Raw genomic sequence first — 22,306 nt, 5'->3', positions numbered from 1 at the left:
AGTTTCACTAGATTTAAGCCCAAGAATCCAGAGAGATGAGACCCCTTTACCCACTGTTATGAAAATTCTATAATTTTAAATGGCTGAAGGTATTGAATCATAGCGAAGTTCGGATCGGTGGATACTGATGACCCCCTCTTCTCTCTTTCCCCCTCCCTACATAAGTGGTCATTCTTCATAATTGAGCGTAGATGACTGGGGATCATAGTGCAGCAGTAGTACCCTGTTCATATATGCACTGTACAGGGAGAGTAACTGTCTAACAATAGCAAGTGGAAACCCAGGTCTCCAATCTTGTGCAGCTCCTGTGGTCAATTGTACCCTCTCTAATTTGCTAACAGCACAGATTGGAAAATGTGAATGATTTACTTTCTCCTAAATACTAATACTCCTGTTTAAATAGTCACACTGCAATCTGATTAAACTGCAATATTTCAGCTGAAAATTAGTCCTGTTTCATCCTTTCACAAGATTACTTGAACCTGGTCACCATTTTACCTGTGGCTTCTGTTGTGAACAAGAAATTGAAACCTCAACAAAATGAGTTGTACTGGGCAATATCGGACTATCTGATGGCTCCCTCCTTTTTATTGTTTGATTTTTTTTTTTTTAATTCAAGTCTCTGGCAAAGCCAGTTGTGTTCTACTTGATTCACTGAGCTGTTTTATGGTGAGTTGATGCTGTCAGAGACCATCAATTGGGTGTGGTGGTCTTCTGGGTTCAGTTTTTAATGTTATCTAATTGCAGCTGTTATAAATTCCGTTCTGTCACTGAACCCTCGGCCAGATAAAAACTTGTTATATTTGAATAAAGAAATCTGCTTTTTAAGTAACTAGAGCATAATCTGACACAATGAAATCAGCAGTGGATCCAGATACATACATTTGAAAAATGTTCCAAATTTAATGGACTGAGTTTGACGGAGTTATATTGCAGTGGGTAAAGAGGAGCATGTTCAGGTGGCCAGTTTGAAAATTGGGTTTAACAATGAATGTTTTTTCAGTGCCATCTTCATACGGACGCAGCGCCACACCCAAGCAATGCAGTGTAATAGATGAGGGGTTGCTTTGCCTGTACTTAACAGTTCTTGAACTTAGGCCAAATGAACTGGTTGTTCACAAATTCTCAAAACTGTTAATAATAGGTGGCAGGTTTTTTTTTTTTGTCATTATATCTTGGGAGAGAAGGGCAAATTAATTCAAATTAATTATTTTATTCTTTGGATATGGGCAGTGCTGACGAGGTCACATTTATTGCCTATCCACAGCCATGCTAAGCTGATGGTAATAGGGAGCAATGTTTTGTGTACTTCAGAGAGACATCGTGTCAATCATGTAATGTGAACTAATGTAATTCAGGCAAGGTAGAATTGACAGTTTCTCTTGTCTGAAAGAATCATTTGGGTCTCATGACGACCTGGACACTTTTTTTGTAATTTTGTTTTCTCCCTATCATCTTGCAGATTAGTAAATTTTTGCTAACCGATCTGAATTCATGGCCTCTGATTCTGAACTGGCACCACTGCTCCAGTTGCTAGCTTGATCGTTTTTGGCACTGTGGAATGGAATTGCTGCCAGAAACTGTGGAGAATCCTGTGATTCATTGTATTTTCACCAAAAAGGGAAATTAGAAATTTAGAGAAGTGGTCAATAATATTAATGGTGGTTTAGTGGTACAGTCAACTGGAATTCTTGTATGCTGTGCTATGAAGGAGTCAGTGTTAGCATCTTCAATTGTTAAAAGTTTTTAAAATAAACTTAGAGTACCCAATTCATTTTTTCCAATTAAGGGGCAATTTAGTGTGGCCAATCCACACATCTTTGTTGGGGCGAAACCCACGCAGACACGGAGAATGTGCAAACTCCACACGGACAGTGACCCAGAGCCGGGATCGAACCTGGGACCTTGGCGCCGTGAGGCAGCAGGGCTAACCCACTGTGCCACCATGCTACCCAATTTAACCATCTTTTAGTGTAATGGTATGATCAAGAGGTGCTCATTTCTTTGTACATGGATGACTCGAATAGTGGCTGTGTGTCGTGTTTCTACATTTTCCAACAGCTGGTTTGAGGACAGCATTAGTTTAGAGTGGGTATCTCATCCTCTCGGGTAATCAATGCTATAGAAGGGAAATTGTGCTAAATGAGCAAATTACTGAGTATATGTTGCGTTATTACAGAAATTCTTGATCTGAATGTTTGGAAGGTGTTCAGTTTAGGGAAGTTGACTACAGTCATTGCAGGTTCTTGCTCTTCACAAAGGATCAATGGAAGCATGAAACTGATTGTTTTATTTGTAATATGGTATATATAACAGCAAGATGTATAGTATACATTACAGTGGGAGTATACATTACAGTGGGTCAAATGAGAAAAATAGGAAGCTTTAAGAAAATTGTTAACTCTTTCTCGTCAATGCTGTGGGCTCCGGACTTCCGGTGGCAGCCATGGAGTGAGTGGTCCCATTTGGTGACTCCCTATCGAAGTGTTTTTTTTTCCAGTCCTTCCCCACCCGAGTTGTGTGGTGTTTGTGGGCAGAAGGTGCATGAGTGCCAAGGGAATGTGATACTCCCCTGATGGGACTGCTATATGGCTCATCGGATGAGAAGTGCAACGAGGAAGAGACAGCAGTTTGAGTGAGAGTTTTTGTGGTACAACATAGGAGAAGATGGTGGAGAGCAGGGGTGCGGTGCTGCCTGCCCAGTGGTCTATGGAGCAGCTGGTGGAATTCCACAATGGCAACTTTGAGCAGCAGAGGAAGGAGGCCCCGGAGGACTTGGCCAAGATAGTGGAGCCACTTAGAACGGTGGTCGAGCGGGTGGAGCAGAGGCAGGAGGCTCAGGGCCTGGCGATACAAAAGGTGGGGGAGCAAGAGGATCAGTTGTTACCTCGTTGGAGGTGGCGATGGGGATGTGCAGCCAGAAAAGGCTGAGGGAGAAGCTGTAGGATCTCGAGTACTGGTCCAGGGGGCAAAACCTGCAGATCGTGGGGATGCCTGAAGGTATTGAAGGTGCAGAGGCCATTGGCGAGCACGCTGGGAAAACTGATGGAGGAAGGGGGCCCTTTGCTAGACTCTAGATGTGGACCGAGTGCACAGGACCCTGAGGAGGAGGCTGCAGGTGGGGAAGCAGCCAAGGGTGATAGTGAGGCTGCATCAATATCTTGATAAGTAGAAGATCCTGAAGTGGACGAGGCAGACCAAGAGGTGTACCTGGGAGGAGTGTGAGCTGCGGATTTACCAGGACCTGGGACTGGGGTTGGCCAAGTGGAGGGCCGGGTATACCCAGATAAAGGCCAGGGGGGTGAAGCTTGGAGTGCTGTATCCCGCCTGCTTGTGTGTTATGCACCAGAAGCAAGAATTTAATTTTGACTCGCCACAGGACATGCAATGGATGGACATTGAGGGACCATGGACTGGGAGGAGTGTGATTAGATTAAACTTTGGAGTGGAGTTCTGTATAAAATGTGGGACAGAATGGTGGGTGGATTGGTGCTGGTTGCAACAGCAGGAGCGGTGATGGTAAGTGTGCCTTTTTTTTTGTGTGTTGGTTGTTTGAGGGGAGGAGGGATAGTCAGAGGCCCCAGGCTGGGGCCACCATGGTTAGGGATGTTAACGGGAAGGTAATGGGTGGTTGTCGGGATGAGAGGGGGGGGGGGGGGGGGTTAGTTCTTTGTTTGGTTGGGGAGGTTGCTGGCATGGGTTTGGTTAGTGTTGCACAGTTGGATAAGGAGGGATGGTGGTGGACATCTGGGGACGGGCTTGGAAGAGTGTGTGACATGGGCTGAGGGGAGCTGGCTAAAGAAGGGTTATGGCTGATCGGGAGGGGGAGGGTGGGAAGACCCCCCCCCGCCAGGCTGGTGACTTGGAAAGTGCAAGGGTTGAATGGGCCGGTTAAGTAGCCACGTGTTTTCGCACACTTTGAGTTTGGAGACTGATGTTGTGTTCTTGCAGGAGACACAGCTGAAATTGGGAGATCAGACGAGGCTGAGGAAAGGATGGTGGGGCATGTGTTCCACTCGGGGTTGGACTTGAAGAGGGGGATGGCAGTGCTGATCAATAAGAAAGTTGCTTTTGAGGTGGGTAGTATTGTAGTCGACTTGGTGGGTAGGTGTGAGATGGTCAGTGGGAAGCTGGGGCTGGTGAATGTTTATGCCCAAACTTGGGGCGACGTGGATTTTGAGGGTGTTGGGGAACATCCTGGATCTGGACACACAGCAGCTGATAAGAGGGGGCGGGGGGCAACACTGTTCTGGAACCGTGGATGGACCGTCTGGGTGTTGCCGGTGGCTAGTTGAGGGGAATCATGGACTATATGAGGGGAGGCGGACCTGTGGCAGTTTGAGAGGCCGAGGGAGAAGGAGTTCTCGTACTATTCGCATGTGTGCCCAGATCAACTTTTTTCATGATGGACAAGACGCTGCTGGTGGGGCTAGCCGACTCCGAATGTTCGGCAGTTGTGGAATCTGACCAAGCGCCGCACTGGATGGATTTGCAGGTGGCATGGGGAGGCCCAATGGCCACAGGCAAGGTTGGATGTGGGGTTGTTGGATAAGTGAGTGTGCGAGAGGGTGAAGGTTGCCATTAGAGGGTATATGGAACGCAATGACAGGGGAGGTCTCTCCCCATTCTCTGTGAGGCACTTGAGGCGGTGGATAGGAGCACATTTATCTCGATCTTGGCACGTGGGGCGAGAGGAGAGAGCAAGGCTAATGATTGAGATTTGAGGGTGGATTGGAGGTACTCGGTTGCGCTAGAGGAGGGGCTATTGAAGGAGAGGCAGAGGATCCAGGTGGAGTTTGGGTTAGTGTCCACGGGGGAGGCGGGGGGGCAATTGCAGAGGGGCAGTGTACGGGGCCCACCAAACTGAGGAAGCAGGCAGTAACGATGGAGATTGGTAGGGTGAGGGATGAGAGGGGCAAGTTGGTGTCGGACCCAGAAGGGGTGAATGGGTTATTTGAGGCATTCTACAGAAGACTGAGTCGCCTGGGGAGGAATGTAGTTCCCTAGGGTGAGGAGGGGAGGTGCAGGGATTGGGGGTCCAGATTGAGCTGAGGGGGGGTGATGTATGGGGTTCCGCCCCCCCACCCCACACACACACACACTCTGTCGCTGGTGTCCATTTTGCTAATTTTGATGAAAGATATGGACCCGGAGCAGTGTGGGCCGTTGTGGAGGACTTTGTGGATTAGGTTCAGCTGCTGTACAGAGTGCCGATGGCTAGTGTTTGGACGATTAGGGCAAGCTCGGGGTACTTGAAGCTTCATTGGGGACAAGGCAGGAGTGCCTGTTTTCTCCATTGACGATAGAGCTGCTGGCAATGGCACTTGGGCATTGTGGGTTAGAAAGGGATTGACCGGGGTTGGGCTGAACACAGAGTCTGGTTGTATGCTGGTTTAGCTCACTGGGCTAAATCGTTGGCTTTTAAAGCAGGCCAGCAACACAGTTTGGTTCCCGTACCAGCCTCCCCGGACAGGCGCCGGAATGTGGCGACTAGGGGCTTTTCACAGTAACTTAATTGAAGCCTACTCGTGACAATAAAGCGATTTTCATTTCATTTTCATATACGGATGATTTATTGTTGTATATCTCCGACCTGGTGGGCAGCTTTGAAAGGATCATGAAGATCCTGAGGGAATTTGACCAATTCTCAGAGTATAAATTGAGCATGGGGAAGAGTGAGGTGTTCCCCATTAATGCTAGAGGGCAAGAGAGGAGGCATGGGGAATTGCTGTTTCGGGTGGTGGGGGCAGATTTTCGGCATCTAGGATTTCCGATAATGCAGAGTTGGGTGCAGTTGCATTAATTGAACTTGATACGGCAGTTGGAGGGAATGATTTCAAGAGGTGGGATGTGTTGCTGCTGCCACTGGCTGGGCGTGTGCAGACGGTTCCAGAATCTCTCATCTTTGTTCATAAGTCCTTTTTCAGGAAGGTGAACGGGATAATTTAGTGGTTCGTGTGGGTGAGGACAACCCTTTGGGTGAGGACTGTGTTTTTGGTGAGGGGGGGGGGGAGTTTGAATCATTATTGGGCGGCGACTATCGCAATGGTGAGGAAATGCCTGTTAAAAGCAGCGTCGTGTCGGGGGGTGTTTGTTGGCATTGTTGTTGGCACCCCTTCTGTTCTTGCTGGTCCGGTTCTCAGCCCGGTGGTGGTTGCAGCGTTGCGGGCTTGGAAACAGTGCAGGCAACACTTCAGGTTATAAGGCACATTGTTGTGGTTTGAGGGGAAAGAGTTGCCGTCCTTCCCGGGTTGCCACCTCCAGTGCTGCCGCCTCCGGTGCTGCAAGACAAGCTGTTGCCGGAGGATGATATTGGGATGGGGACAGTGTGGGACATTTATGGGGAGTTGAGGAAGGGCCTTCTGGTGGAGAAAATCAAGTGCAATGGGAAGGTGATGGCTTGGACGTGGAAAACAGCCCTGTGGAGGGTGAGTGCGTCCTCATTGTGTGTGTGAGATTTCACCAGCCTCATCCAGTTTAAGATGGTGCAAAGGGCCCACATGACGGTTGTGGGCACGAGTCTGTTCTTTGCTGTGGTGGAGGATAGGAATGGATGATGTGCAGGAGTGCCTGCGAATTCTGGGCCTGTCTGAAGCTGAGGGGGTTCTGGCAGGGGTTCTCAGATGTTATGTTCGAGATTCTGGGTGTAGGGGTTGCCCTGAGTCCAGAGGTGGCGATATTTGTCATGTTGGGACTATGTTATGCTGGCGGGACACGGAGCAGCCAAAAGAGTGGGTTGTGGGAGAGTGACCTGGCAGAATTTCTGCATTTGGCGACTGCCAAGTTCTCTCTACGGGCGGGGCAGAGGAGGTGTTTACCCAGAGGTGGAATCAGTTTATCTATTTCTTCAAGGTGAATTGAGGTGTCGGGAATGGGGGGGGGGGGGGGGGGGGGGGATTGAAGTTACGGTGTGTTGGGATTGAAGTTACGGTGTGTTGGGATGTTGGTATCTGGGGATGTTGGGGGCCTGCATTCTCTGCTCCTGTTGATGTTTGGTGTTGATATTTTCATGTATGTACTCAAAATGCCTTTATTAAAATATATATTTTTAAATGTTCTGTGCTCCACATTGTGAACATTCTGAGCTCAACTAATTTTCCAGGTTAAGGTCGGATCTAACTACTGTCATGGTTGCATTGTGTTAATGTGCCAGATGTTAACATGTGAAATCGAGTGTTTAGGAGTCTCTGGAATGGGTTGGGGTGTGCGGCAGTGATGGTGAGGTGTGTTTAAGCTGTTGTCGAAGTTGACTTTGGTTTCAAATCCTGTACTAATGGAAAGCGAAATCAAAATTTAAAGTTTTGCAAAGGTGAGTGGGTACTTGGATTCCTGACTGTCGTCAGACTTCTAGGAAATCTGACTGTGGCTTCAGGTTGCTAGGAAAACAGGCTGATTGAGAACATTGTGTTTTCCTTTTGGATTTGGAGAACAGATTTCAGCGAGAAATAAAAGCAGGCAGGCTGTACAGAGCTCAAAAGAGAAAATGCTGGAAAATCTTAGCAGGTCTGGCAGCTTTAAGGAGAGAAAAGAGCTTTGACAAAGTGTCACTGGACTTGAAACATTAGCTCTTTTCTCTCCCTACAGATGCAGCCAGACATGCTGAGATTTTCCAGCATTTTCTCTTTTCGTTTCAGATTCCATCATCTGCAATAATTTGCTTTTATTCAGTACAGGGCTCGTGTGGGACAGCTGAAAAATCTGGTGTGAGATCCAGCTTTGTATCATCTACTTAAACTGTAATTTATAGAACATACACTGCAGAAGGAGGCCATTCGGCCCATCGAGTCTGCACTGGCCCACTTAAGCCCTTCCACCCTATCCCCATAACCCAATAATCCCTCCTAACCTTTTTGGTCACTAAGGGCAATTTATCACGGCCAATCCCCCTAGCCTGCACGTCTTTGGACTGTGGAAGGAAACTGGAGTACCCAGAAGAAACCCATGCAGACATTGGAAGAACATGCAGACTCTGCACAGACAGTCCTTTGTCCTTTGACAAAGAGTCTTCGGACTCGAAACGTTAGCTCTTTTCTCTCCCTATAGATGCTGCCAGACTTGCTGAGATTTTCCAGCATTTTCCCTTCTGCACAGTGACCCAGTGGGGAATCAAACCTGGGACCCTGGTGCTGTGAAGCCACAGTGCTATCCACTTGTGCTGCCCAGCACTGTATATAGTTTGTAGTGAATACAATTTGCCTATTAACACATGTTTACTTTGTCAATTTTGGTTTGAAAGTTAGAAAAAGGTTACTGAGCTGGTTTAGCACACTGGGCTAAATCGCTGGCTTTTAAAGCAGACCAAGGCAGGCCAGCAGCACGGTTCAATTCCCGTACCAGCCTCCCTGAACAGGCGCTGGAATGTGGCGACTAGGGGCTTTTCACAGTACCTTCATTTGAAGCCTATTTGTGACAATAAGCGATTTTCAGTCATTTTTGTTTTTCAAATATTGAAATCTTGTTCATCGGTTTATTCCATTTGGGCTGCTTGGTAAGGCCTGTTGTTTTAGGCTATTAGTTTCCATAGAGATCATACAAATACTCACAGAAAACAGTACCAAACACAGGAAAAGTTCAGCTGCTCCATTTAAGTCTGTCCCAGTAAAACCCCTGTACACTCTGCCACCACCCACCATTGTGTGATTGGGAGTGTCAACAAACATAGAAAGCGTGATGGATCAATTTAGAAAAAACACTGGGAAATTCTGATCTCCAAAGGTGATCAAACCAGTTCCATATGCATCTTGAAGATCTGTCTTTTTTGAACATTCATGGCCAGATCCTGTCGGTGCAACAGGCTCCGTTGAATGAGGTGAAGAGTAAGTGGGAGGGTGAACTGGGTCTGGTTTTGGATAGGAGTGGAATGAGGCTCCTCACAGGGTCAACTGCTCATGTGCTAGGCTCAGCTTAATTTAATTCAAAGTGGTGCACAGGCACATATGACCAAGACGAGGATGTGTTTTTCTTCTCGGTGGTGGATAGGTGCAAGCATTGTTCTCGGGCGGGGTGGTGGCGGGTGTGGGTGGCGAATTGTAGCCACATGCTCTGGTCTGTCCTAAACTTGAAAGTTTCTGGGTCTTCTTCTTTAACACCATGTCAGAAATTCTTAATACCGAGCTCAAGCATGGACCCATTTTCGGGTTTTGTGCTTGCCGGTGTTGCAGACACCGGGTGAAGACAAAACTCCTCATTGATAGTCCGGAGGTAAGTTCTATGCCCAGTGCCTTGGCCTGGCTGGGTGAATCCAACAGTTGGTCACTGTCAGCTGTGGGGATGCGTTAGTTATATGTTTGAGGGGTTGGCTTTAGTGAGGTTAAGTATTGATTGGGCTATTTTTGTGGTACCTTTATGTATCGTGTATTTTGTTATGAAACATTTCTTCAATAAAATATATATATTTTTAATTTCAACATCTTGCAATCATTCAATAACTCTTTCAATTCCTTGTTGAATGCTTGCAGAAAATTCACACAATATCACAAACGTGTCTGAGGTTACCAACTATTTGTGTAGTAGCAGTTCCTGACAACTAACTTTTAGTTCTATGCTTGTGTCACTTAACTCTTGTGCCTTCTGGCCCTCAAACCTTTTAAATTCGATAGCCTATCTGTGTAGACTAGAATTGCAGACAGAATTAAAACTGTCCCGGGCAGCACAGTGGCGCAGTGAGTAGCACTGCAGTCTCACGGCATCGAGGTCCCAGGTTTGATCCTGGCTCTGGTCACTGTCCATGCAGAGTTTGCACATTCTCCCCATGTTTGCGTGGGTTTCGCCCCCACAACCCAAAGGTGGCAGGGTAGGTGGATTGACCACGCTAAATTGCCCCTTAATTGGAAAAATGAATTGGGTACTCTAAATTTATGAAATAAAACCTGCCCCTCGACATTTCATTATTAATACCAATTAAAATAATTTGTTTCAGGGACAGGAAAGAAGCTGAAAACTGAATTGTTATTTTCAGCTAGTCAGCCTGGCTGAGTAGTTGAAATCCTCTGCTCAATTCCAGCTGATTGCAGAAAGATGCTTCATGTAAAGCTTTGTCTTTCTGCCATTCTCTTCCTCCTTCACCTATTTTCTCAGCTTACTGGCTATGGTTTTCCTTTTAAAACAGGAAGACTTTTTTTTAAAAATCCTCTATCCTCTTTAACCCCAGAATTTTCTCTGGGAGGAAATTTACAAATATGCTACGAATATACCTGCAATTTCTGTTAAAATGACCAGCAACAAAAATATTATTTTTCCCTTTTATTTCCCCAACTGAAAAATGCTCATCTATTGGTTAATTATTTCTGAAAAATTAAATCTGGGTCAACAGTGGAATGCGGTTATATTGGAAAATTGTGGGGATAATATTTAATGAGCAGAATAGTATAGTACAAAAATGAACCATTTAACCATCAGTAATGGAATTAAGATCCACTGCCATTGAGGGAAGCTGGGCCAAGCACTGTTCCCCCTTGGGAAAATTACAAAACATAATGACTAAAAGATGCTGAGGTTTTTACTTTAGCAGGAATTTAGTAACCTGCAATGTGAAAAGTCAGTTTAGTGGTGCTAGAAAGAGATGGGTTCATGAATTACTGATTAATGTCAGTAACCTTCACTGTGGCAAAATGGTATCCTAGCCTATAGTGGTTGCAATATGTAGACTTAATTTTGTAACACCTGGTTTTGGAGGATGGTGGTCATATGCTTATGACTATTGAGTCGGACATGTTGCTGTTTTCTTGGGTGGCAGCTTGTGCAGTCATTGGATGAAATTTTGGCATCTGTGGAATATTGTAGTGGAAACTGTTTAGTATTCTGGTCAGAGTTTTTTTTTAAAGTACTCTGCTGAAGGTTTCTAGATTTGACAGGTGCTATTGATGCTGCAGTTTAGTTTGTGCAAGGAAATAGTTATATCAATCAAATCAGTATCATTGATCAGTTAATCAGCCTATTCTGTTCTTAAGCTGCTTTTAAAAGCTGAATTTAAAATTAGATTTTTTGTAAGCTAGAAATATTATGGGGCAAGGCCAAAAGTAAGTGTGTCGCACATCAGCCATGATCTTATTGAATGGCAAAGCAGACTCCAGCTAAATGGTCCAATCCTCTTCCTATGCCCCTGAGTACTTTTATTCTTGTCATTTAGTTAACTTGCTGTTTCTATTTAGACAAATACTTCCTCTTAAAAGGATAATTCCACTTTAGATGATTTTGAAATGGTCGGGAATTATAGAAAATTGTTTGAGCGACCCGTTTGTTGTTTGACTTGTAGTCCAAAAGCATGTAAATACATATTTTGCGTATTATGATCCCGGACTAGACCCTAACAGTAGCTAGGATACTGGACAGATACCCCAATATATTATTTTTAACTTTGTAAGACCGCGAAGTAAGGTTATCTCACTCCAGGAGTGATTTCATGCAAAATAGGGATGTGGTATATTAAAACAAACCTTATTAGTAACACCGTATTAAAATGTCTTTGACATCACACAAAATAGCTTACAATTACCCCATAAATAATGCTAATCAATATAGTGACACAGTAACCCTTAACTGCTATCTTTATTTCCATATAAACAACAAAAAATATTTCCGGTCCCAATCCACTTTTAAATACATTTGGCGCTCAGGAATACTTGCTATATAGAAATGCTTTGGATTTTCCTCTTTTGAGAAAGAGATCTTTTGAGACTGCTTTAAAGATAGAGACCCGACACCCTGTCAGAATAATGCAGAATCACTGTCTGTATTTCTTCACAAAGCCTCTTGGCTCACCTGCCAGCCAGAAAACTGAGCCTCAATATTTGACTGTTTCAGCCCCTGGTTCTTCCCATTAACTACATCATCTCACTAAGTCAAACCCAATGTTTCTAACTACTCCGCAGGGAACCCTCTTAATATAAACAAAAATCCATTAGCCCAAATTTTACAATGCTTTAATTGCACCTCTGCTTGCAAACCTGGATTTTTCCAAACATCTACTAAAGCAGTCTACACACACTAACCCAGGCTTTTAACCCTTACTGCACCGAATATGTATAATACAATATATCTGAAATTCATATATTTATCACATGGGATGTATTAATGGCACCATTATAAGCATTTTTATGGGTGTTATATTCTCAGTTGTCAGCTTTGCCCTGGCGTAGATAGCACACGTTGGGTTTAGAGAGAATTTGATACACGTTGGGTCTGTTAAATGGAAATAATCAGAGTTGGTTTAACATTGGAGTTGAGTGGTAGTTCTTTGCTGTTGCCTTCACCTAACAATAGTTGGTTGGTTTCCTCCATGGGACAGCTGAGAGGACACAAATAATTAGACCACTTCTGACCATTTAACTGTGGCCTAATAGTTGCCAGAGAGAAGCAAATAATGGAAAGAAATAGATGCATGACACTGGAGAGCAAACATCCAATATCTTGAATACATTCTTCATTTGAGAAATGCAAAAGAAATTTCAACAAAGACCTTTTGAGCATTTTGTGGCCATTCATGTATACTAATATATTAATATTATTCTGCAATTGCTTTACTGCCAAGAAGTATCTTAGACATTGGAGAATACATATTTGCCATTGTCTGCAGCTGAAGCTCCAATTTACATTCAGAATTTTATTTTGACCTTCTGCATGTAAAGAAAAATCTACAAACAGGCATATATTCCTGATGGTACAGGCTAGACTGCGATGTTACTTAAAATGATTTGCTGTTTTCCTTCAAGCTGAAGTTTGAATATTTTTTTCCCCTGATCAAGCCTTTCTTTTGATTAAATGTTTTTAATTCCCTCTGTGACTTACTTCAAGGTGGAGATTTGTGCTGGGCTAGCTTGTCATAACCATTGACAGCTCCAATATCTTTCTTGACAGTTTTCTATGGGGCTTGGGATGGTGTACATCTGAAGACCTTTTCTCATGTGGAAAGCAGCATCTATACTAGTTCTGGGGTATTATCTTAATTTTAATTGGGATCATTGGCTGTCTCTTTGTCTACTTTAATCTCCTCCCCTCCGCCTGCTATCTGTAGCATTCAGCTTCCATGTGCCTTATCTAGTGCAGCACAGATCTGGGATTAGCTGAAGATATTTTCTGATACCTTTTGCTCAGTACTTGCAAAATTGTTCTAGGTAAAGTTTGAAACAATTTCAAAGAGAATGAAGGCAATCTTGTTCTGTAGAGTTTCCTTTTCATCCTTGTCTTTCCTCCTGCATTCTGAAGAGGATGAAGATACTGTGCCATAGAGATCAGTAAAGTTGGTTTTCTTTGCCACATTGATTCAACCATGGTTGTTTGGGCACAATGTTCGAAAGAAGGGTGGAAGCGCACTAATTTTCCACTCTGGTTAATTATCTAATAGCTTTTGATGGGAATAGCGCTTATGACAATTCGTGAGAATAAGATTAAGCTTGGCTGCGATGCTATGATGGAAAATAGCTCATCAACATCTTGCCTTGCCAAAGAATAGGCAAATTAGGGAAGATTTCAGGGTGTGCCAATGCCTGTAAAACTATTTAGTGTGTTTCAGTGTCTTGAAGTTCGTGGAGGGAGGAATAATCATTAGTGCCACTAGTAGGCTTGCATTAACACTGCAATGAAGTTACTGCAAAAATCCCCTAGTCTCCACACTACGGTGCCTATTCGGGTACACAATGTCCAATTCACCTAACAAACATGTCTTTCAGGACTTGTGGAAGCAAACTGGAACTCCCAGATGAAACCCACGCAGACACTGGGAGAACGTGCAGACTCAGCACAGTGACCCAAGCCAGGAATCGACACATGGTCCCTGGTGCTGTGAGGCAACAGTGCTAACTGCTGCAACTGTGCCACCCATAACCGAAGGAGAATTTGAGGAATTTCACCTGGTCACTTCCACCATCCGTTGCACCTTTTGTACTATATATAGTCCAACCAGTTATTTGATGCAGCGAATGGGGTGTTTATTCTGGATTCAGATAGTTCCTTTATGACATGGCTGAAAAGAGATATGGCCATGTGTTAAAACAAAAGCTGGGTATAATTTTGAACACTTTCTGCAGCTTTAGTAGCTGTTTTGTTTTTATGCGGTCTAGCTCAGATATGTTTTTCATTGACAGATCACAGTTTGCTCCTCATTTTAGTAAGTAATTACAGTACTTTGATTAACAATTTAGCAAGTGTACTGGTAGTTTTGGTATTGTTTTAATCCCCTCAAGTTCCAAAATGGAGACTTTAATGACGTTTCTATTGTAGTAGATTGTGGGTTTTTTGAGAATATTCTTTTCAAATGCCCAGGTGCATTTCCAACACAGCAAATTGAATTTGATTTATTGTCATGTGTACCGAGGTACAGTTAAAAGTATTGTTCTGCATACTGCCCAGACAGATCGTTCCATATATGAAAAAACATAGGACATACATAAAAACCAGGGGCTGGTTTAGCTCACTCAGCTAAATCGCTGGCTTTTAAAACAGACCAAGCAGGCCAGCAGCACGGTTCGATTCCCGTACCAGCCTCCCCGGACAGGCGCCTGAATGTGGCGACTAGGGGCTTTTCACAGTAACTTCATTGAAGCCTACTCGTGACAATAAGCGATTTTCATTTCATTTCATTCATTTCATTTCATTTCATTTCAAGACACAATGTAAATACATGGGCTCAGGCATCGGGTGAGCATTGAGTGTAGAACGACTCAATAGAGAAGATGTGTGAAGAAATCAGTTCAGTCCATAAGAGGGTCATTCAGGAGTCTGGTACCAGCAGGGGAGAAGCTGTTTTTGAACCTGTTCTCAGACTTCTCTATCTCTTGCCCGATGGAAAAAGTTGGAAGAGAGAATAGCCAGGTGGGAGGGGTCTTTGATTATGTTGCCCGCTTTCCCAAGGCAGCAGGGGGTGACAGCCAGTCAATGGATGGGAGGCAGGTTTGTGTAATGGACTGGCCAGTGTTCACAACTCTCTGAAGTGTCTTGCGGTCTTGGGCTGAGCAGTTGCCATTTCAGACTGTGATGCAGCCAGATAGGATCCTTTCTATGGTGCATCTGTAAAAATAAGAGTCACTGTGGACATGCTTAGTTTCCCGAGGAAGGATAGGCGCTGTTGTGCTTTCTTGGTCGTAGCGTCGACATGGGTGGACCAGGACAGATTGTTGGTGACGTGCACACCTAGGAATTTGATATACAGTGGGTGCTGTTGCAAATAACTTCCTAGACAGTTATACACATCAGTTGCCTGAAACTCCTTTCAAAAAGCAGTGTTATTTTTAACTATGCTATTTGGTTGCTTGTGGTGTTGTTTGTTTGATGTGGTGTTTTACAATGACTACAGTCGTGCAATGTACTAAATGGCCTGCAAGTGACTATGATGAAAAAGGTGATAAGTGGCGCAAGTTAAAGCATTCTACTGCCTGACCTTCCAGTGATGATTTTAAACCGCAGTTTGCTGGACTAATAATTGCAGTGTACTGCAGCAAGCATATCAGTGGATAGGGAGAAGTGTTTGCAATGGGCAAAATATACATCCATTGGTGTGATGCTACTTCAGCCGGAAGTGTTTTAAAATAGATAGTTAACAGTTGAACTGACGGGACAGAATTGAACACTAAAATTATAGAGAGATGATTCACCTTGAGGATTTATATTTGTCTGGTTCAGTGATTAAATGGAACAGTGACTCTGTGCCACCCCCACCGCCCCACTCTCTTCCTTCCAGATTGGGGCTGGTTTAGCACAGGGCTAAATCGCTGGCTTTGAAAGCAGGCCAGCAGCACGGTTCAATTCCCGTACCAGCCTCCCCGAACAGGTGCCGTAATGTGGCGACTAGGGGCTTTTCACAATAACTTCATTTGAAGCCTACTTGTGACAATAAGTGATTTTCATTTCACTTTTCATTTTCAGATTGCAGCAAACAATATAGAACCTCGATGCCTCAGTTGCTCAAGCTGCCCAATCCCTGTGATATTTCTGATTTCCGCCTTTGATTTTAGGATATAATTGGGCATATTATGATCATTAATGACCTTCTCAAAGCATGGGATTAGTTATCTGAATTGTGGAAGTCCACATTTTAGATAGTTTAAGACGAAGCCAGCAATTCCCCCCTCTTCAGAAATAATTTGTATTACAAAAGCAGAGTACTGCGGATGCTGGAAAACTGATAGAAACCAAAAATGTTGGAAATACTCAGCAGGCCAGGCAGCTCCTGTGGAGAGAAACAGTTCATGTTTCAGGGAGATGACCTTTCATCGGAACGTAGTTTCTATCACTTTGCAATTGACCCTGTTAAAACTACACCACCAAATAAGATGCCTAATGAGGGCAACACAATTATTTCTAAATTCTGATAGTAAATCATGACCGCACCTATCCTTGCACCAAGCACACCAAGAAGGAGGTCCAAGGTCTCAGAAAATGATGACCTGGCACTTTCAATACAATATGTCACCGCCCATGATTGTACAGGCGAGGGATGCATCTTTACAATGCAACTTTACTATGACATCAGTTTCAACAATTTCAGGATACACCAATTCTGTTTCTAAAATAAACAGAAGCTCAATGTCTGAGTTTCCGTTTGGGCAAGAAGCTTTACACACTAATGTGCAGGTTAAAAGCAACCAGCACATATGCTTGTTTTGCTTCTGTAATGTGAAATCTGGAGTTTATATATTAGCTGGAACTCCTCTGAGGCAGGGAGTCAAAAACCTGCTTCACTTTTTCGTAAGAGTTCAGAAGAGGAAGAATCTTCAGTAATTGCTTTCTTTCCTGCCTTGTCTTCCTAAATGCTTTCATAGAACTGTGAAATTCCTGCAGGACGGCAAGAGGCCATTCGGCCCATCAGGTCTGCATGGACCTCCTGAAAGAGTACACCACCCAGACTCACTCTCTTGCCCTATCCCCATAACTCCACCTAACCTCCATCTCTTTAGACGGTGGGAGGAAACCCAGACACGGGGAGAACGTGCAGACTTCACAGTCATCCGAGGCTGGAATTGTACCCAGGTCCCTGGTGCTAAGAGACAGCAGTGCTAACCACTGTGCCGCCCACTTGTCATCTATTAAAACCAAATCGCACTCAAATAAAATCCAATAGATGCCATTAATTTGGTTGACCGGCTTTGATGTAAATAGCTGCTGAAACTGACATTTTAATGCCATTTTAGCAGAGGTACTTTGTAAAGGTAAAGTGTTCTAACAAGCAATTGAATTCGAGGGCCATTTATAAATGCCAAGCCAATTAAAAGAAAGTTAGTCATAATTAAATGTTATGTTTGTTATTTGTGTGTGATTAAGCAATGGTATTGTAAAGACAATTTGCTGCAGGTGGTGCTTGCGTAGCCTGGCTGAATAGACAAATTAAACTAACATCTGAGTTAATCATTGTCTTTCAGGTCTGATAGTGACTTCCTCTTTTGATTAAGTGTTGATTCGGGTCTCCTACTCACGATTGGTCATCTTGGGTCTCCTACTCCCGATTGATCGCAATGTCGTAACTACCTTGCAATCAAGCTCTGAAATACACTCCCTCTTATTTTGCTGCTTGAAATCCTGCTTTGCAATCTGCCTCTTCAACCGCCACCCCTAATTTTCTCCAATCGGGTAGCCTTACAGGAAAGAAGTTAGTCATTTGGCCCATCATGCCAGCTGTGCCATTGATTAGATCACTTGCGATGAGCAACATTTGACATTGGTTAGTCTAGAAAAGGAAATCGCACTTAAGTTGCCATCAGTCATTTTAAAATAATGTGACTTTACAGTAACTGCTGAAGTAAGCCCAGCTTTTGTTCACCAGGGAACACTGATTTTGGGTGAATGGCGTAAGATCCAAAAGTGACATGAGAAAAGAATATTTAATGCAACGAGTAGGTGAGTTCTGGACTGATTGTCTGAAATATGGTGGAGGAGATTCAGTTGTGCTTTTAAAAGGTAATTGGTTCCTTATCTGAAGAGAAACTTGCATGGCTGCAGGGAAAGGTGGGGGAGTGGGACTAACCGAGTTGCTCTTGGCAGAGGGCCAGTTTGGACATGATCTGTTAAATGGTTACAACATAGGAGAAGACCATTTTATGATTTTCAACAAAATCAATTATTTGGCTGTTATTGTCCAGATATCTGTGCTGCAGTTCTTATTTTGCATTACCTGTTGCTACTTGATTTATCCAAGTTTTGCCCAGTGATTTCACTCTTGCTCAAATCTAAGATTCTGGGTGCAAGCAAAAATTGAACTCAGTCCCTCCAGAATGCTCAACTTTGGTACTGAATTGAAGGTGCTGCCCTTCAGGCAAGAATCTTGCCTCCAAAAACAGATGGATTAAAAATGCTGTGGCATTATTCAGATGTCGTAGCCACGGTAGCATGGTGGTTAGCATAAATGCTTCACAGCTCCAGGGTCCCAGGTTCGGTTCCCGGCTGGGTCACTGTCTGTGCGGAGTCTGCACGTCCTCCCCGTGTGTGCGTGGGTTTCCTCCGGGTGCTCCGGTTTCCTCCCACAGTCCAAAGATGTGTGGGTTAGGTGGATTGGCCATGCTAAATTGCCCATAGTGTCCTAAAAAGTAAGGGGGGGGGGGGGTGTTGGGTTACGGGTATAGGGTGGATACGTGGGTTTGAGTAGGGTGATCATTGCTCGGCACAACATCGAGGGCCAAGGGGGGGGGGGGGTTGTTGGGTTACGGGTATATGGTGGATACATGGGTTTGAGTAGGGTGATCATTGCTCGGCACAACATCGAGGGCCGAAGGGCCTGTTCTGTGCTGCACTGTTCTATGTTCTATATTACTTCTCCCATCAGCGGCAAAAAAAATTAAGTGGTCTTTTGCCCCATTATGGAACCTTCGTTTGTCTATAATTGACTTTAAAAGTGATTGGCTGTGACTATTTTGAGATGTGAGAACTGGGAAATTACTAAATTAAATTATGTTTGCTCCACCTCTTGAGATATATTCTGCTGGAAGTCCTCCCTAACCACACACATCACATGGACTGCAGCATTTCAAGAGGCAGCTCTCCACCACCTTGAGGGCAATTCGGGATGGGCAATAAATGCTGGCCTAGCCAGTGAAGCCCACGTCCCTTCAACAAATTTTTTTTTAAAAATCTTTTTTATGAAGAAATTTCTCTTAATCCCTTCTCTACCCCTCACCTGAAATTGGACAGTTTGCAAGTTCACTCAACAGGGAGTTAGTCTAACTAATGCTGCCTAAGGGATTTGTTAATTTCTTTCTTGAATAGTTATTTTTGTTTCCATGTTTTACTCCATGCTTTGAAATAAACTTTTCCAAATTAAATTGCTATCTTGGTAAATGATTAAAATATTCAGCCAGAACAGTTGAGCTGAAACAGAATTTTAAATGGTATATGGCACATTCCTGAAATGTTTGTTTTTACTCTGAGCAGATTAATAATGACTGCCAGATGAAATCCAACTGTGCACACTGGGTTTGGAAGGCCAAACAATTGCACTCCAAATGGGAATTGGCTCCTGAACTGAACGCAAATACAAATTAGTGCGGTTATTCTGGTGGTTATTAGAGACGTGGCTATAGGATTCCATAAATTAGAACCAGAATATTGAAGAGTCTGTGACTTTTAGGAAGGACAGGAAACTAGGCAAGGTCATGGGGTGGTTCTGGTAATTAGTGCTTTTAACGCGTTAGACAGGGATGATCTAAATTCAGGAACCAGGATGTTGGTTGATAAGAAATAAAGGCAAGAGGTCACTTGGGAGTGGTGTACAGGCCCCCAATTTGTAAGTATTTGGTAGGACAGAGTATAAGGGAAGAAATATTGGGAGCTTGGCAGAAAGGTACAGCAATAATCGGGAGATTTTAATTTGCATAAGAGTGGGGGGAAAAGATAGCCTACGTGAGTTCATAGAATGTTTTCTGAATAGGTTCTTGGAACAGCACATTTTGCAGCCAACCAGAGAGCAAGCTAAACCAGACCTGGTATTTTACAAGGAGCTAGGATTAATTGATAACCTAATAGTGAAGGCGCCCCTGAGTAACTGATCATAATAAATGATTGAAGTTTACATTGTTTGAGGGGGAGAAAATTGTATCCAAGACAACATTTTAAAAAAATAAAATAAAAATTTTTTTAGAGTACCCATTCTCCATCTAAGGGGCAATTTAGCATGGCTAATCCACCCACCATGCACATCTTTTTGTGTTGTGAGGGTGAGACCCACACAGACACCGGGAGAATGTGCAAATTCCACACAGACAGTGACCTGGGGCCGGGATCAAACCTGGGTCCTCGGTGCCGTGAGGCAGCAATGCTAACCACTGCACTGCCCCTTGAAACAAGTATTTTAAACTTGAGGGAAATTATGTGGGAATGAAAACAAAACTAGCTGAAGTGAACTGGCAAATGAGATTAAGGGATGATCAATAGAGCTGCAGTGGCAGACATTCAAAGGGTATTTCAGAATACACAATAGATACATTCCTACAAGGAAGAAACATTCCAAGGGGAGGACCCACTATCCATGCTTAACTAAAGTTGAAGACCGTATCAATCTTGAAGAAATAACATAAATACACAAAGAAGGGTGGTAGATCAGAAGATTGGACAGAATATATAGAGCAGGAAAGAATTACAAGATTAATAATGAGGGGAAAATATAGAGTATATGTGAAAGCTAGCTAGAAATATAACGACCTATAGTAAGTGTCTATAGATAATACACCATGGCACAGTGGTTAGCACTGCTGCCTCACAGCGCCAGGAACCCAGGTTCAATTTCGACCGCGGATGACTCGAGTTGTACAAGTTTGTACGTTCTCCCCTTGTCTGCGTGGGTTTCCTCCGGGTGCTGCAGTTTCTTCCCACAGTCCAAAGATGTGAAGGTTGGGTGGATTGGCGATGATAAATTTGCCCCTGTGGGTGGGGTTGCCGGTAAAGGGTGGAAAATTGGGCCTAGGTAAGGTTATCTTTCCAAGGCTCGATGGGCTGAATGGCCTCCTGCACTGTGGGGATTCTATGAAAATAGACAAATTAAAGGACTGGTCATACAGAAAATTAGTCTGAGAATTAATTGAAAATGGTGATTGCCTGATTCGGGACTAAGTGGTTTTTAGTGACGGCAGGCGGCGCAGTGGTTAGCACTGCTGCTTCACTGTGCCGAGGACCTGGGTTCAAACCCGGCCCCAGGTCCGTGCGGGGTTTGCCCATTCTCCCCGTGTTTGCATAGGTCTTGCCCCCCCCACAAACCAAAGAGGTGCAGGCTAGGTGGATTGGCCCTCAATTGGGGTGGAGAAAATGGTGATTGCAGATTATTGAACAGGTATTGTGCATCAGTCTTCACTATTGAGGATGAAAATAACACCCCATACATAGCTGTGTATCAGCAATTGGGAGGAAGGAACTGAGGAAAATTATCACCAGGGAACTGGTACTCAACAAAATGTGGATCTATGGGAAACACAAATGTTCTGGGTCCTGATCATCTCCTAGGGTCTTAAAGGAGGCAGTGGCTAGTGTGATAGACGATGCGTTGGTTATCATTTTCCAAAAGTTACCTGGATTTGGGGAAGATTCCATTAGATTAAATAATAGCAGATGTAACTCCTTATTCAAAAATCATAGAACTACACTATTGGAAAAAGCTGTGGAAATTGCTGAGCATCTTCATGATGGGCTTAAAATTACTAAATTCCTAAATCTCCAAATCTAACCTCCAAGAACATTAGTGTTCTGATAACATTAGTGTTTCCAGTGCTTGTACTCAAATTATAAAATGGACTAGAAACCAGCAACAAGTGCAAAATAAAAAATTTCAAAAGATTGGTTTTACAAAACACTTCAGCTCCCACTAGTTGCTTTTAACTGAACATGACAGTGACTTGGCAGATCCTTTCACAATGTGAGCTGGTAACATTCAGTGGCAGATAAGCAGTCAGCAGCCTTTGAATGCAACTGTAATACTGTTTACTACAGCCACTGAAGAAAGATGCCGCCCTATATTCAGCAAAGAAAGGCTTGGGATATTGCAACTTTGGATTTCTTGTGATTGTGTTGGATTAACACGGTGCTCTTTATGATGATAGATGTAAGTGAGGAACTGAATACCCATGATTGTGGTTGCATACTTATGTTTTAATTGATCGAATAAATATGTGCATAGCTCTTTCTGTGAACTAGATAGGGTGCTGTAAAGTAGGGCAAATAAATCTAGCTGTTCGTACTGATGGGGAAATGTCAAAAGTTTCTACCTGATACATTCAGTGCTTTCCTCATTCAATTGTTTTGTAGATAGGGAAACTAAATAGATGACAATCATGTGTTGAATAGATAATTTCTAACTTGTATGCATATATCAAAGTCCTTGCGTACATCTGGAACACAA

The 22,306-nt window shown here is 43.7% G+C and overlaps 1 protein-coding gene across 3 annotated transcripts in view; it reads left to right on the top strand.

Annotated features, from left to right (window-relative positions):
* Positions 1 to 22,306, top strand: part of LOC119954547 (ras-related protein Rab-5C) — a 42,033-nt gene that overhangs the window by 4,607 nt on the left and 15,120 nt on the right. Inside the window, exon 1 of one of the 3 annotated variants that reach the window (XM_038779874.1) lies at positions 17,807 to 17,826. The exons of the other annotated variants lie outside the window; for them this stretch is intronic. The gene's annotated coding sequence lies outside the window, so the exon portion shown is untranslated. Of the gene's footprint in view, positions 1 to 17,806; positions 17,827 to 22,306 lie in introns of those variants that run through there. 3 annotated transcript variants of the gene reach the window in all.

Source organism: Scyliorhinus canicula, chromosome 19 (assembly GCF_902713615.1).
Source record: "Scyliorhinus canicula chromosome 19, sScyCan1.1, whole genome shotgun sequence".
NCBI classification, from domain to species: Eukaryota; Metazoa; Chordata; class Chondrichthyes; order Carcharhiniformes; family Scyliorhinidae; genus Scyliorhinus; species Scyliorhinus canicula.
Note: the sequence above shows the minus strand (reverse complement) of the source record. Positions and strands in the feature narration are given on the sequence as shown.